Genomic DNA, 17741 nt, shown 5'->3' with positions numbered 1-17741 from the left:
AAAACTCTGACCTCATATTTAATATCCTGTTAAAACATCTCCCATCCACCCCCCAAATCATTCCTGACTTCCCCATCAAAGTCAGTGCCTTCCTTCTGTAGGTGCTAGGAAACCTGAGTGTCCACCTCCGGTGAGAACGCATCGCACAGTATCGAAGTTTCTCTCCCTAGCCTCGGAGGTCCCTGGGGATGGGAACTGTGTCTTGCTCACCGAGGCTCTCTCAGTGCCTGCACAATGCCTGGAAATCACAGGTACTCAAATATCTGAACTCCAGCGTGAACTAGAAAGATCAAAGACCTGGGGTTAGCGGTTGGAGGGAGAGAAAGGGGGCTGGGGGTTAGGAAGAGAAAGTGCAGGAACAGATGAGGGCAAAAACGCACTGAGGCGTGTGCTTACTTGTTTTTGATAAACGAAGCTTGGGAGAAGGGGTAAAAAAGAAACTAGGTCCTTAGCTAGTCACCTTCTTCTATTGTTCCTCTTCCCGGGGAAGGAGCCAAGATATATTTAGAAGGGGTCTAAAGTTTCTTAGTAAAGCTTCTAGGACAAATCGAGAGCTTATTGCATTGCACGTAATATTTTTTTTTTTTTCCTTTCTGGCACATAGCTAGACAATTATTCTCTGTGGGTCCTCAAGGACTCTTGCAGTTCCAAGAGCCTGTGAAACAGTCTCAGGTAAGTCTTTGAAATGGGGAAGTCCAAGACAAGATGTTGCCTTTCAAGCTGTAAAGGAATCCATACAAATGGATCCCGTGTACGCTACTACCTGGGTTGCTAACGACAAGCCCGTCACTGGCTGATAAACTTAATTCATGGCCCCAAAACGGGGTGGGGAATGGAAGCAGAGCCAAGGTAGGCAGGCTGCAGAGTCTGAAATCAAAGTCAATGGCAGAAGAAAGATCTGAAAAGAATGACATTCTAGTCCTGCTTTCTCTTCCTTTTCAGGCTTTATGGCACCTTTGAAGAAACAAAAGCTTTACAGAGAAAAGGCTGGTTTGGCAGGGGAGGCTCGCGGCTCCCTTCAGCTCACTTTACTGTCTTCCTGGCGCTTTTCTTTTTAGACAAAAAAGCACTTAAAGGTATTGAGCCCTCGTTGCTACTTTCCTTCCCTCTGTCTCCTGAATAGTTCTGGAAAAGGAGGCATTTACCAATGCAAAGTCGTGGGCCAAACAGTTGGCCAGCCCCTTCCCGTCTCCCCTCTCCTTCCTTCTCCCTGATGTAACGTTTCTGAGTCTGTCAGGCTTCTGCTGTCCTGCGGGGCAGGGGGTGGGGGGTACATTCGGGAAGATGATCTCCGCATTATTCACCGGGATACATTGTGTTCTAGGGGCTTTGTTGGATCCACGACTCGGCGGTGCAAATCTTCAACTGTTTCCTTTTGGAGGATCAAATTTACAGTTTTCTCCTGCCTGTTTCTTTATGGTGAGACATTTGAAATCCACAGGCAGACTGAGCCAACTGGGCAGAAAGTTTGGAATTCTGAAATGCTGCCGAATTGTCAGGGACCAGCCTAGCTAATTTGCTGATTTACTGAACTTGACCCAAAAGAATTTCTGTGTACACAAAAATTTATGAAGAAGTCTTTGAATAATTGTATTAAATGAGATTCTGGGCCTTTATTTTCCATTTTATTACCTTTTCTGAACACTGTGGATTCCAATCATATTGAAACATTTTGTGTTCAGGCTTTGTAGCAAGTGCTGATGGTTGAACCTCAAAAGAATTGAAGGGTTAGTTCATAAATGAATAAAAAGCCAGCGGCATTTATCCAAAGTTTGTTTAACTATCCTAACCTCATGGGCCTGTAAAAATTCAACTGAAAATCATTGAGAAGAGGTCCTCCCATGAGATCCCTTGGCACTTTCTGCCTCTGCTTGGATCGGAAATACCATGAGAGTATTCTTCTTCTTTTCTTTTTTTTAATTTCCAACATTTCAACACTTCTAGTTCCATTCGCAGATGGAGAAGAGCAGAGGGAAAAAAGGAATGGGAGGAAAACATGAACTTTTCTTAACCTAAAAGTTATTGCGCAGCTTTTATATGAAATTTCAAGCCAGAACATCCCTGGTTGAGGCCAACTGCCTCTGCCTAGGAAACCTCCCAGGCATGGGAGACTCATCCACAGAGGTTCTGGTCCAAGATGGCCATTTAACATCAACTCGAGGATGTCTGACAATGGAACTCAGGCTCTGGTCTCAGCACCCATTAGCTTAACCTCCCAGGGTGTAACACAAGCAGAAATTACATCTATTACCTACTTAGACCAGTGCTCGTAGGTCATGGAAGAGCATATTTCATATTAGTCCTTTAGAAGGAGCAGTTGTGTGGGTAGATGGGTTGCAAAAACAGCTGCAGTCCTCATATGCACAGAGACAGAAAGCAGATTAGTATTGCCTAGGACGGTGGTGGGGGAATTCAGAGGAAAATGGGGAGTGATTTCAGATGGCTGTGGGATCTCTTTTTGAAGTTAAAAAAAATATTCTAAATTTGATTGTGGTGGTGATTACACAACTTTCTAAATATACCAAAAACCATTGAATTGTACCCTTGAAAATGGGTGAATTGTATGGTATGTGAATTATATCTCAATAAAGCAACTCTATTAAAAAAAAATAATAACCACCATCTCTCCTTCCTTTCTGGATGTGGGCCCTCTGCTGTGTGACTTGACAGTTCTTCCCACCAAGGAAGGGAACCTCTTTTCCCACCCATCGGTCTCCTTGGATACCTTCCAATTCTTGCCAGCCCATGAAAGGCTGGAGCAGTGGTGATGCCCAGAGGCCTTGTGTTCCTGGGCTCACTCTCCTGTGTGCCGTCCCCACTATGAAAACTCATCCTGGAAGATCAGAGACTTGTGTCACAGAGCCATCATCCCAGCCATGGCTATCTCAGCCCACTCCCCTGTTGCCTGCAGAGACACGTGTGAGCCCAGCCAAGATGAGCCAGCCTGCCAGAGGAGCCAAAATGCTAACTGAGCCACGGACATGTGAAGCATAAAAACTGTTGCTTTAGGAAGTGCACTGGAGCCATTTGTTCTGCGGCACTGCCTGACTGATACATGTTCCATCTTTTGGGGATCCTTGAAGTATAGAAAGTATAGACTACAGAAAAGGAGTACATGCAGAGGTTATGCTGGTTACACACTAGGCCAGAATTTTACTCTGGTTTTCAGGTTCTGAACAGGGCTTGTCTTTCACCTGCCAAATCTCTGGATATTGTAGTGAAATGCATCCTTGGTTAGGTAGGAGCTGGCGGTCATTAGAAGTCACCCTCAGGTGGCACAGCCTTTCCACTCACACTCCCAGGCCTTCTGGGGAGGAGTTCGGGGCTGGTGGGGCAGCTGGCCTCCACTGCTGGTCACACGTGAGTCAGACCCACAGCATCCTGACGCATCTGACACAGCCCACTCCTGGATATTGGAAAGAAGCCAGCTTGGATAATTGTGCGAGTCCTGGTCCTCATACAGGAAATGTTTAATAAAACCCCTTAGTTAACTGCCTGGGTGGCTGGAGATGTGCAGTAAAAGCCTGCTTTCAAGGATCCTGTCACCCGGCCTGAGCAGCGCTAGGGAGAAGGCTCATGCGAAGGGCCCTAGGAAACATGAGCAGGAGAGGATGGAGGTTGCTTCATGGGAAAGCCGCACTTTGAAGGAGTGGAGTGATTGTTAAGTTTTGGTGTTCAGTGCAGAGTGAGGTGAGAATGGCCTGGGGACAAAATCCAGGGGACAATAAGAATGAGAAACACATTGCTGGACGGAAATGTCTCATGTCAACACTTCCCCATAGAACCTCCTCCCCTGATGGTCTGGCTGTTGAGCATTAAAAATGTGGCTGGCATGACCGCAGAATCGAATGTAAGGTTTTATCTACACTGGGCTAACTTAAACAGCCACCTAGGACCAGTGGCTGGCATATGCGACAGCAGCCCATGAAGGTATATGCTGTGTGCTCAGTTGCTCAGTTGTGTCCGACTCTTTGCAACCCCATAGACTGGAGCCCGCCAGGCTCCTCTGTCCATGGAGTTTTCCCAGCAAGAGTACTGGAGTGGGTTGCCATTTCCTACTTCAGCAAATATTCCTGACCCAGGGATCGAACCCATGTCTCCTGGGTCTCCTGCACTGGCTGGCACATTATTTACCATTGAGCTACTTGCAAGGTATAGCTACACATTTTTTTTTTTCCCCTGTAACAAAAGTTGTAGAGCTATTTTCTTAGGAATATGCTGGGCTGTGATTTAGTCTTGACTAATTTCCATGCATCCATCTGCCCAAATTTCTTCTGTCTATAAGAGATGAGCTTCCTCTGTTCAGACAGACCCAGCACTCACACCTTCAACAAGTATACATTTTTATTGAATTCCCACTGTGTGCAAGGTACTCTGCGTGGCAACACAGGATTAAAAGAAGAAAAAAAAAAGGTTATTCTTTTTCTTTAAGCTCTGCTGTTTAAAAAAAAAAAAAAGGTTTTTAAAAAATGCAAGTGTGGCTTTGATAACCCTTTGGAGTAAAATTATTTAAATTAGAAAATTATGAATTTACAGCAATAAGTAAATTATGTGATTTAGAGAAAGCTCTTCTTAATTCTATAGCTTGGTAAATTTGATTTCTACTGTCATTGAAGATGATGTAATTGTGCCTTAATAAGCAAAATTATTAAAAGGTTTATGAGCTTTCATTTGTGAAACTCAGGGAGGAAAGGTCAAAAGGATTTTCCCCCTACAATTCTCTAAAGAATTTGAATTTAAAATGAATTTCATTCTACAAGGAAAAAAAATGTAAAAACAGAAAGACAGAAACTAACCCCCCCCAAAAGAAAACAGAAAAAAAAAACCCTTAATTTATGTTGACTTCATTATTCTCTAGATTAAAAGCAGCTCAACATAAAATGAGGACTTTTGAGTTCAAACTTTTAAGGAATTCGCGTTTGCATCAATTTTTAAATGATTTTATAACTAATGAACTTGGATTTCTTTTGGCATGGCATAAAATCCATTTGTACAGTTTTTAATTAAGAATGCAGCCTCTGCAATTAAAATCAAGGGTAGGGACTTCATCTGATGTCCTGTGAGAACCCCAGTCGAAAAAATTATGGTAATGCTGTGTGTCTTAAAAGCCTTCTCTGAGTGTCGAAAACACACGGTGCGGAATTACCCCAGCTGCATAATGAGTGCTTATTTAAAAAGTTGATAATTAGAAACATTTAGTTTTGATGTGTTAAGGGTCTTGTTTACCACTAATCTCCCTGGTATTTGCTGTGGGCTTGAAAACCGGACTGAGGATCATCTAAACCTGAGCTCAGAAAGGATAGACTGGGTCAGACTTCCAATTCATAATGCAAATACTGCAGTTTTCACATAGGCAGGGGAATTCCTAATGTGGATTTTAATATTTAAAATTACCAGTGCCATTATCGAAAATATTAAGATGCTTTCATGTCGAACTGATTAAAATTACATTTGGAATAATGAATGACATGTAATGTACAAATACCCACCCACTTCTACTTTTTAAAAAAGTATAGATAAATGCAGTGGAAAATCTTCCAAGATATTTTTTGGGGACACTCGGAGCTTGGGGGCAGAAACCCAGGGCCAGGGGATCCAATGAGGTGGCCCACTATAAGCCTTATGATTCACGGCTTGCCAAGAAGAATGCTCAAAGAGAAACTGAATTCCTCTGGATTCATTTTCTTCCGAATCTTTGGAAGGTCGAATATGCCCACTAAATAGGTCTTTATTTCTGGCAGGAGGATATTGCTCATGCTAACTTTGAGTGCTGTTCATTTCTTCAAGCATTCAGGGCACTTCTCCAAAGGTCCTGTGTGGATGGCTCCCTTGACAAAGCTGCACTCGGTCCTTATCAAAGTCATCTTGGTTCCATCGTAGGTCATGCACAAAGCAGCGTGTCTGCCATTTGCACTCAGAGCACAGCTGCACCAGCCTCCCCAGGTAACCCTCACAGGGAGGAAGTGCAGCTGAGACAAAAGACTGAGCAAGGAGTCCCACTGGGTGTGCAGGCTGCTCTCAAGAGCCGACCTTGACTGTCAGAAGAAACAGCTCAGCAGCCCGCCCTTGCTCCCCATCCTCAAAGCACTGGGGGGACCCTGCCGGCTCCTCCCCCATGGCTCCTCCCCTGCCCATCCCCAGGGCACTCAGAGCAGCAGAATGGACTGTGCTCCTGGGAGGAGGTCTGGGTTAGCTGCACGTGACCCCACTATCCTGGACAGCGCTGCCTCCACCGTCTCCCCAACCACACCCCCATCTGCCTCTTTTTTGTCACCAGAATGACTCTTTTTATTTAGTACTAATTCTTTTCTTTTTTTTTTAAGAAAAGTTTTCATTTCCCAGAACAATGACTGAAAAGTACAGAGAATTCCTATACACTCCCTCAGCCTGGCCCACCCTCATCAGTTTCCCCGTTGGAAGCCTCTTGAGTTCAGGTGGTGCGTTCACTTCAGCTGATGAACCAATATTGACACAATACTGTTAACTGAAGTCCCTGGGTTATGTCTGGCATCCCACATGGTGCTGCAATTAATATGGTTCTGAACAAATGCATGATGGCATGTATCATGTAAAACAGCTTTTCTGCCCTAAAAGCCTTCTGTGCTCTACCCATCCATCCCTCCTCCACCCTTCCAATGCGCGTGGGACCATGTCATTCCCCTGTTTAAAACGATTAAATTAAAATAATTCCTGGCACCCCTCCCCTTTCCAGGCACAATCCCAGTATATGCCCCATCCCTCCCTCACCCGGGAGAGTTACTTAATAAAGCCCGAAAGCTTTTGCTGAGGGCATTAAAAACCTTCATGGTCTGCCTGGTCCCTGCCCACCCACTTCCTTATATCCAATGAAATGTCATAGATGAGAGCATGAGCTTTGCCCTGCACACACCTGAGCTGGGACCCACCTCCTCCATTTGCCAGTTGCTTGACCTAAAAAGGATTGAATACCATCAGCATTATCAAAGATCAGTCACACAATGGGAAAATATTTTCAACAAAGACAGCAATGTATCCTAATCATATGAACAGTTTATACATGTTTCTTTCGTTCACTTCACTGGTGTTTACTAAGTGCTTATGAATGTGCCAGTGTCAAGATGCTAATATCCCAGGTAGCTCAGTGAGTACCTGCAATGCAAGAGATGCAACACACTTGAGTTCGATCCCTGGGTTGGGAAGATCCCCTTGAGGAAGGCCTGGCAATCATTCTAGTATTCTTGCCTGGAGAATCTCATGGACAGAGGAGCCTGGTGGTCTATAGTCCATGGGGATGAAAAGAGTCAGACACAACTGAGCGACTGAGCACACACACACATCGTATTCTTATGTCTCAAAAAGTCTATTCCCCAAATCATACACAGAAACAAAAGAAAAACCATATGGATTTAAGTGCTCACTGGATTTAAGCGCCTACAGAGAGAGAGGAATGCCATCTTCTAGTTTGCTTATCAGCACTGATGCTTATTGTTAAAATATTTGCTGATCTGATATGCAAGATAGTGGTTTGTTTAAAGTATTTACATTTTATAATTATTGATTATTCTTATTGTTGCTTTATTTATTTTTATTTTTTGGCCATGCCATGAAGCACATAGAATCTTACCTCTCTGACCAAGGATCCAACCCAGGGTCCCAAGTGTTAGTCGCTCAGTCGTGTCGGACTCTTTGCAACTCCATGGACCGTATATTTGGGGAGGCTATCTTTTACTAGGTCAAGAATGTTTTACTATATTTCTTGTTAGTTAATAGTTGTTTACTCACCATGAGTTTTATTCAGTGCCTTTCTGAATCTATTGTAAATTATACTAAACTATATTTTTCTGTTAATTTGTTAGCGCTACAGACACTTACAGATGTAACAGTTTTTGTGTTCCTAGAAAAAGTCTCCATGGCTGTATGAAGCTGGGATTGTCTGTTCTTGAAGGTTTGAAAAAATTCAACTCTAAGGCCACCCACGTGCCTTTGAAACTATCTGAAAGTGTTCGTTGCTCAGCTGTGTCCATCTCTTTGCAACTGCCTGGACTGTAGCCCGCCAGGAATTCTCCAGCCAAGAATACTGTAGTGGGTTAGCCATTCCCTTCTCCAGGGGCTCTTCCTGACCCAGGATTTGAACCCAGGTCTCCTGCATTGCAGGCACACCCCTAACCATCCAAGCCACCAGGGAAATCTGAAACTGTCTGAGATAGGGTCTTTTGGGGCATTTAACTTTTTACCAACAATTCAATTTGTTTAGTGACTAGGTTTATTCACATTTTCTGCATTTTATTAATAAATGTATTTTATTAATGTACTGGTAAATGTTTTCTAGAAAGTTGTACATTTCGTCCAACTTTTCAAATGTATTGATGCTAAGTTATTCAGAATAGTTTGTCTATAGTTAAGCCTCCTTTTCATCATTCCTGGTATTTTCGTTTTTTCTTTCTTTTTTCTCTTGTTTGTTTCGGTTGGAGCTATTTTGCTGTTGTTTTTTGTATGCTCTTTTCTATTTAATTAGACTTTCTAAAGACCCATCTTTTGATCTCTATGTTCATTTTAGTTCACTTTCGCTCTTGATATTACTATTCCTTTCACCTATTTTCTTTTTATTTATTTCAATATTTCTTCCTCTTAATAAATGTTTAAGGCTATAAATTTACCTCCAAGAACCACTTTAGATACATCCCATGAGTATTTGTATGCACTAATGTCATAGGCCCTCATCCCAAACATTTCATAATTTTCATTGGTGTGTTATAAATTCCTCTTTAAACTGTGATTTGTTCAGTAAATCTGTTATGTTTTCAAAATGTATTTTTATTTTTTTCTAATTACATTCAAATATCTTCTTTATTGATTACTCTTGTCATCATAATGTAAGGTCTCTCTTTTTACCTTCAATTTTTATGCTTTCTATACTAATATCACTAAAACAATTTTCTTTCAGTTAATACTTCCTTGCATATGTTCTTCTGGCCCTTTACTGAAAATATTTGTGATTCATTCTGTTTTAGTTGTATCTCTTATAAAATGCACTTTATACATATATATATATATATATATATATATATATGTAAAGTTAGTCTATTATTTTGTTGCTATAATAGACACACTTGTAAATATGACTACCTTGCTTCCTGGACCATCTTTATCAACATTTATCTTTGCATATTTTCTCTTTCCATTTCTCGGAGGAATTTTTAAATTTTTAAAATTTTTTGCTGGTTTGAAAGTTATGGACTGTATTTCTCTTTCAGTTTTGATTAAAAATTGCATACATATACATGTTAGAGTTATTCCATGACTCCTGAACTCCTGAACTAGGTCCTCAGCACGTTTAAGGACCCAGTGACTAACTTCCTGCCTCTCTCCCACATTTCTCATCAACACTGTCTAAGGTTGGTTCCCGTACAAAACACACACAATTACAATTTCCCATTGTCAATAACTAATTCAGTTTACTGAGGTCTTTTATCAGTATTTCTTGCACCCAGCCCCTCCCTCTGGACTTGCTGTATTCTTGCTGAAGTAAGACTCCTACCAGCTCTTTCACTGAAAGTCTCTGAGTAGCAAATTTACAGTCTTTGTTTACCTGAAAATATATCTCCCTTCATTTTTGCAAAAAGGTTTAGCTGGGTGTAGAGTTCTGGGTTGACACATTTTCTTTCTCAGAACTTTGGAGATCACCCTCCATTATACTCAGGCTTGTTTTCTTGACTCGTCCCTCTGTTCAGTACTTTTGCAAGATTTCCACCTGGCTCCTTTTCTTTCACAGCTCCTTAGTCTTGTCTGAAGTTTTCCTTTTTGTTTCCTAATTCCGTGTCTTCTAAAACTAGACTTTTTAAAAACATACTGAGAATTTTAAGCATATTTATTTTAAGTTCTTTTCCCTGTAAGACTGTTGTTCTAATTTCACGTGGGGCAAATACATCTCCCCACTAATGACTGTGTTGTCTGCTTCCCTCAGCATGAGGTTTCTGAAAACGTTTCTTGGAATTTTGTGTTCGTGGGTCTCGAGAGAGGAAGGAATTCTCTGACCTCATCCTGCCTCCCGCCCAGTCTCAGAGCTTGCCTGCTGTCACCATTTGCGCCCCCAGTCAGATGTGATGTGAGATCCAGGTCACTGTGGCCAGCAGAGTCTGGCTCAGTTCTGGGCGCAAGGCTGGTCCTTCCTTTCTCAGACCTAAGCTTCAGAGGGGGTGCAGCCATGGACATCATTGCCAGCAGCAGCTTTGGCTGCCTCCCTTCAGGAGTGGGGACCCCTTTCACACTCCAGGTCCGGGCAGGAGCCTCTGTGGAGTACGGTTAGCAGTGACCTCCCACAGCTGCTGCTCTGCCTGCAGGGGCATTGGCAGCCCGAGTGCATTTCACCACCTGCCTTCCTGCTCCCTGGGCCCTGGGAGGTGTGGCCCTGGTCTCCTGTGTGCCTGTGTCTTTTATAATTATTCTTCCTGTCGCTGTTGTTCAGTTGCTAAGTCGTGTCCCACTCTGTGACCCCATGGACTGCAGCACACCTGGCTGTCCTCCACTGTCTCCAGATGTCCACTGAGTCGATATTGCCATCCAACCATCTCATCCTCTGTCATCCCCTTCTCCTTCTGCCTTCAATCTTTCCCAGCATCAGGGTCCTTTTTTTTCTCCCTTGTACTTTGTCATTATTATGTCTTTGGAAGGGTGTAGAGGAGGGTCTCAAGCTGACCTTGTGCCGTTGTCGTGCAAAGAACCAATTTTAATGACTACAAATATTCTGTTAGATTTCAGTCCTTATTTATTTCACCATTACTCTGATTTCATTTAATAACTTTTTAAATAATAAATTTAATAACTTTTAAATTGTAAATATTGATTACATTTTATTTAATGCTTTGTCCATAGCCTAGAATAAATTTCTTAGGAGAGAAAAATAGCATGCCAAGAGGTATAAGCATTTTAAAAGCTACTTTGGTAAGTGAAATTTATTTTTCAAAAAGATACCAGGTGTGGGTGTGCATGGAGGTGTGTGTGTGTGTGTGTGTGTGTGTGTGTAAGTGCGTGTATATGCGTTCCAGGCTGAGAAAACTTCTGATGAGAAGGTGAGAGGCAGGAAAAGGTGACTCTGGGAACTCTTATTACATGGCTGGCTATGCATGAAGAAACATGCATGGCCTGAAATATCATATTTGTTCTTTTCTGCCTGAATTCTTCACTTAGTATGATAATCTCCAGATCCAACCATGTTGCTACAAATGGTATTATTTCATTCTTTTTTATGGTTGAGTAACAGTCCATTGTAAATATGTACCACATCTTCTTTATCCATCGACAAAGTTTTTGCTAAAGTCACTGATAGCCTCTGGGTCCCTAAGTACATGCACACTTCTCCAGTCTGTCATTGACTTGCCAGGATAATCTAATTCAGGGGCACTTTCTCTCTACCCTGTTCTTGGAACACCAAGTACATCCTGCCAGGCACTCCCTCCTGCTTTCCAAGAGTTCCTGAAAGTTCAGGAACTTCTCTCTTCCCCTTCACAACACTCCATGGCATCTCTGGTCCAGGGCTTTACAAGGCACAGATGTTCCAGCCCAGGTTATTTATCGACTAAATAGTTAAGGACAGAGATTGTGGAAAGCGGCCAGATGTACACACAGGTTCACCATGTGGGACACTGCAGCCAGACTGAGGACTGTGACCTTCACATGTAGAAGAGTGGGTACCATTTAAAATAGCAGCATGACATGTCATCTGTTGTATTTTTCACCCTAAAACTGGGAGGTCTAGTGGAGTCAGGGCTGAAAAGAAGAAGGGGTGATGCAGGAAGATGATGTAGGAGACATTCAGCCCTGAAGATGACAGGTGACGATGGCAGTCAGACGACTGGTGGGGGGCAGTGGGAAGCAAAGAGGGAGCACAGAGACCTTCGGAGACCCAACTTCCCAGGACTCGTTTGCTTGAATGAATTCAGTGGCGGGGAGGGAGGAGATGGAGCTCTGGTATGTCTGGTGTGTCACGGGGAGGAAGACATCACAGGGGTTTTGGTGGAAGATGATGAGTTCTATGTGGGACATCTGCATTTTGAGAGTCAGAGGAAATTCTGAGTAGCATTTGATTCCATGGGTCTGAAATTCAGAAAAAAGATCCTGGGATGTGACTTCTGTGCCTTGTAAAGCCCTGGCCCTGAGATGCCATGGAGTGTTGTGAAGGGAGAGAGACAGAAGCCTTGGGATTGAGCCTGCAGGAATTCTTGGGAAGTGGGAGAGGTGACCTGGCAAGGAGGTACTTGGTCTCCCAGGAACAGGGTAGAGAGAAAGCTCTCCCACATTAGATTCCACTGAGACGTCAATGACAGGGGGATAAGTGTGCATGTACTTGTGGACCCAGAAGCCATCAGTGACTTCAGCAAATCTTTCTTGATGGATGAAGAAGATGTATATTTACAATGGAATATTATTCAGCCAGAAAAAAGAATGAAGTCATGCCATCCGCAGCAATATGGACGGACCTGGAGATTGTCACACCAGGTGAGGAAATCAGACAGAAAAAGACAAGCATCATATGATACTGCTTAGATTCAGGGTCTTTAAAAAAGATACAAAGGAACCTATTTACAAAACAGACTCACTGACTTAGAGAACGAATTTATGATTACCAGGAGGGAAGGGTTGGGGGAGAGGGATACATTGGGAGTTTGGGATGGACATTACACATAAAGGGTGCTGCAGTCATGTCCGACTCTGTGCGACCCCATAGACGGCAGCCCACCAGGCTCCCCCGTCCCTGGGATTCTCCAGGCAAGAACACTGGAGTGGGTTGCCATTTCCTCCTCCAATGCATGAAAGTGAGAAGTGAAAGGGAAGTTGCTCAGTCGTGTCCGACTCTTAGCGACCCCATGGACTGCAGCCCACCAGGCTCCTCCGTCCATGGGATTTTCCAGGCAAGAGTACCAGAGTGGGGTGCCATTGCCTTCTCCGGACATTACACACTGCTATATTTAAAATAGATAACCAAAATAAAATGGAGCATATATGCTCCATTTTTAGACAAAAACAGAAACAGGTAAATAGTCTATTTACATAAAAAATAAAATGTAAAAAGCTCCAAAAAAAAAAAAAAAAGACAACCAGTAAGGACCTACTGTAAAAAAACAAAACAAAAAAACACTTTGGAAGAGTGGAAACCAGATAAAGTGGATGGGAGAGAGGATGATGAAACAGTGGAGAAAGGGAATAAAGATAAAACTCAAAAAGCCTGTTTGCAGAAGGCACAGCAAGAACTCAGAGAAAACCAAGGCCCCCAGCCTGGGGCACGTGACTCCTAAACTGAGCCCCCCAACACCCCACAGCTTCAGCCCAGGCGAACCCCGGAAGGAAGGAAGTGGCTGGGACCCCCAGCCAGGGGCATGCGACTCCTAAACCGAGCTCCCCCCACACCCCACAGCTGCAGCCCAAGCGAACCCCGGAAGGGAGGAAGGGACTGGGAGCGTGTGTGGCTGGGGCGATGAGGGACTCCCAGGTGTAGTACAATCCGAGGTCCGGCCAGGGGAACACTTATACATTCTAAGCCATCATGCTTGCTGACACAGATGATAATGACGCTGACACCACTGAGTTTGTTCCTCGTTAGTCAGACGAGAGAACGGCGTGAGTTATCACAGCTCTTATCCTTGGAGAGCCTGGCAGCCCTCTTGGAGGTGGATCACGGTCCAGTGAGAAGGAGTTGTTTGAGATGCAGCAGCACCAGCTGGCACGGGGCAGCTTGAGCCACTCCAGCAGGGCGGCAGCTGGAGGGCAGCACCAGGCGTCCCTTTGTGCCGCGTGATGGAAGCTCTGGACGCAGATACAAAGGAATGCAAATTAGCAGCAGAGGAAAAGTGACTTCATTGCCCATCAGTGTCCGGGAGCCGGGACCAGGTCTCCATCCCCTTGAGGCTCCTGCTCAGGGCCACTCGCCCCCACCCTACTACCCCGACCCCAGGATCCTCCAGCCTAGGGAATGGGCGGCCAAGAAATATATCAAAAGCATAAAACATATGAATGAAGATAAAATCCTCTTTGGCTGTAAGAAGAGACATCTGTTGGGCTCCATATAATTAAAAACTGGAACCAAGTTGGAGAGAAGGATGGTTGGGGCCCCTTGGGAAAATGCCCCTGGCTTCTCAAGTTAACCCCCAGAAGCCTCGGGAAGAAATTTACAGGATCACCTGAGACTGGGGGAAGTAAAACCCTCTGCCTGGCAGAGGTGATGGGGTTTGAGAGTGTCCACGTTGCAGCCCAGGAATGAGCAAGGGACAGTCTGCTTTCTTAGAAAGAGAAGCCTGTCTTTTCTACTCAATTATTCTGTCTCCTTGATTGGATTTTTCATGGTCCCTTTCTCCAAGTGCTTTCGGGAGAAATAGACCTTAGGTGTGCTGAAATTGGCTCTAGACCATACCTCCTCTTGTCTGATTGATTCAGAATCAAGGCCACACTCCAGGGTGCAGGCATGACCCTTAGACACATTATTTATTTTTTTAGAGGAAGAAACTGCTAGAAGACTAGCTGATTTGCAAATAACCTCCCAGCCCATCTGTGAAGGAGCCTCAGCCCACACTCAGGTCCCAGACCTGAGAAACCAGAACCTCAGAGACCAGCCCTCAAGGAAAATGTTCTCAGTCTGTGCAGGGTGAGTCTCCTTGTAAGGAGAGGTCCCTCCAACCTCTGAAGGAAGCAGACTCTTTTACACTTAAAGCTGATTTTGGAGAGTCAAAAATCGAGTTGTTGTTCAGTCACTATTCTATCTGACTCTTGGTGATCCCATGGACCACAGCATGACAGGCTCCTCTGTCCTCCACTATCTCCTGGGGTTTGCTCAGCTTCATGTCCGTGGAGTTGGTGATGCCATCCAACCATCTCATCCTCTGTAGTCCCCTTCTCCTCTTACCCTCAGTCTTTCTCAGTATCAGGGTCTTTTCCAATGAGTTGGCTTATTGCATCAAGTGGCCAAAGTACTAGAGCTTCAGCTTCAGCATCAGTCCTTCCAATGAACATTCAGGATTAATTTCCTTTAGGAATGACTGGTTTGATCTCCTTGCAGTCCAAGAGACTCTCGAGACTCTTCTCCAGCACCACGATTTGAAAGCATCAAATTCAAAAGCCTAGACTTTTTCCTTACTGGGTTTTAAGGCAATTTTGTGAAAGAGCTTTTGCTCGGTTGAAATAACTATGGTGTTCTCGTAAAAACAAACACAAGCGTGCAGATGGGTTTCATCTCCTTCTCTCTAGGAGTTTTGGAGGAAAATATCTCCTTGTGGAAAGGAAGCTATAAGAGGATGGCCTCCATCCCCTGCCTCCTCTCTTCCATCAACCATCCCAGACTTATTTGCTTGTGAGTCAGAAGTCAGCATTTCTGGTGCATTTCTGACTTTTCATTTTGTCATATCAGGGTGACTGTGGAGGGTAGAACATAAATACATGGACAAAGAAATGTATAAAACATAAATATATGAAATATACACACATCGATGTTTCATGCGTGAAATTTACATTGTTTTCATAATTACAATTTTAGCGTATGTGAAATTTGAGACTGACAATATTTTGAATATCTTTCAGCATCATGACGTATTCTTTGTATTTCATCTGTGCCTTCATATCATTCGATGCCCAAGACTTTCTCCCACGCCCAGATTTCGGATCCCTCATACTCCTGCCTTCATCCTGTTGGGAGCTGACCTTTCTCCTTGGCTTCAACAAGGGTCAGTTGCTCAAGTCTCAGAAATCTCTCCTGCCCCAGGTCGAGGCCCTGCCCTCTGATCCTCAGGCAGATGGCTTGAGCCGGGGGTCCTGTGGATGCCCCACTCCGTGTTCCAAACTGAACGTGTGCTTCCCAAGCTGCATCCATGCTTCCCCCACCGCTGTCCACCTGGTCGCCCAAATCAGGAACTCGGGAGACAGAATAGCCTCAATTTTTTCCTCTCCACTCCCTGGATATTATTAGCCACGCATATCCATAGGGGTGGTATTCCACAGATAGGTAGTCTACCCAGAGCAGGCCGCCTCATCCTCCTTGGTCACTCTGCCCCGTGGTTGATGGAACAGCTATGTACCCATCCTCCAGGTAATGTCTAAGAGGCATCCTTGAGCTCTGTCCTTCTCCACAGGCCAGCAACTCCCTGATCTATTGATATAAAATCTTCTTGAACCAGAACTGTGCTAATTACACCTTCAGAGTTCTCTCTGCACTCAGACTTTCCCTTTATGTTCAACCTCCACACTGCTGCCAGGGACCCGGCTAATATAAAGTTCTTTGAAACCTTCGAGTGACACCTTATCACCCGCAAGGAAACTCAACCAGCTCCTTAGTAGCATCCATTGTCTTCCCCAAATCCTCTGCTTCTCCATCCTTGTCTCTTGCCACACGCTGCCTTCAATGACATCGGCCGCTCTATGTGCTTTGAACAAACCATGCCACCTTTGCAGGCTCTTAGGCTGGATATATCTTTAATACATGCCCATCCAGCTGGTGAGCTCCTAGCCACCACTTACCACAGCTACAATGCCACCCTGCTGCCCACCTCTCCTCTCTGTGCCCTGCATGTTCCTGGGCACATCTCAGCCATTGCACTTGCTGTGTGGAATCACACCTCGGCTCCTTCATACCCCTGTCTTCCTACAGGGCACTTTAGGAAGTGAGCACTTTAGGGAACTGTCTTCATTGTTTTCCTATCTCATGGCCCCAGTCAGTGCTTGGTTTAAAGTAAACATCAGTAAATACTCACCGAATGAATGAATAAATGAATACAGAGTGTTTTCCAGGCATGGTTCAAACCAGATGCCTTACCGTCATGAGCAACAAACCCACACTGAGCTGGTCTCTGCTGGCATTTTCGGCTCATCTCCCGTGACCCTCCCAAATCTACCCTTGTTGCCAGCAGCTGAACGGCCCTTCCCTCCTATATTTTCCCCCTCAGTAACCTCATCCCCAGCCTTGGCTTGGATTTCCACCTATTCTTGGATGAGTCTCAAAGGTACATCTCTAGCCAGACTTGTCCTCCGAGCTCCACATCTGTTTAGCCAGCTGCCAGCATGGGGCTCTCACTGGTACCTACAAGTCAATGTGCCTCACCCCTGAACTGTCCTCCTCCAGGCTCCTTCCTCAGTAAATGGTGCCACCATCTGTTCCTGGGAACAAGGAGAAACAGGAGTCATTCTGAGCTCCTTCCTCTAAACCCCTCCTCACTCATCTCCGATCCATCACCAACTGCAAGAATTCGCCTCTTGTTTATTCCTCCAACAGATACTGATCAGACACCAGTGATGTGCTGGGCTCTTTTTTGGGCCTTGGGAATTCAATGTGGGAACAAGACAAGCAAGACCCCGATCTCCTAGAGTTGACATGAGGGAGAAAACTGTCAATAAATAAGTACACAACCCAGTGGTAAAAAATGCTATCAATATAGTGAATATGACAGTGATGGAGGTGAAAGGGTAGACTGGGAAGAGGTATTCATTGCCCATGCAACATCCACTTTCCTCTTATAAAAAATCTGATTGCATTTGAGGCAACAGCATGCCTAGCTTAAAAAAAAAAAAAAACAGCAGCAAAATAAAAGATAACTTTATATCCAGCCTCCTCACCATGAGGATGGTCATATGATATGTCTGATCAGAGACCTAAGAGTCAGTGAGTCAGGGGTGTCTGAGAAATGTCTGCTTTCCAGATGGAGGTGGTGTCCCATTCGTTCCATGACTTCCATCTTCCTTCCTGGAACGGGAACAAGAAGTTTAAATTGGGGCAGCCTCAGTTGAAG

At 44.4% G+C, this 17741-nt stretch overlaps 1 long non-coding RNA gene across 1 annotated transcript; it reads left to right on the top strand.

Annotated features, from left to right (window-relative positions):
• Nucleotides 1-233: 233 nt before the first annotated feature.
• On the top strand, nt 234-2579 carry LOC133239673 (uncharacterized). The gene is made up of 3 exons (XR_009733927.1): nt 234-672; nt 943-1076; nt 1325-2579. It is a non-coding gene; the product is annotated as an uncharacterized LOC133239673 (long non-coding RNA).
• The last annotated feature ends 15162 nt before the right edge of the window (nt 2580-17741 follow it).

The sequence above is a fragment of the Bos javanicus genome, chromosome 26 (genome assembly GCF_032452875.1).
Source record: "Bos javanicus breed banteng chromosome 26, ARS-OSU_banteng_1.0, whole genome shotgun sequence".
In the NCBI taxonomy this organism is placed as follows: Eukaryota; Metazoa; Chordata; class Mammalia; order Artiodactyla; family Bovidae; genus Bos; species Bos javanicus.
This window is presented reverse-complemented; position numbering and strand designations above follow the sequence as displayed.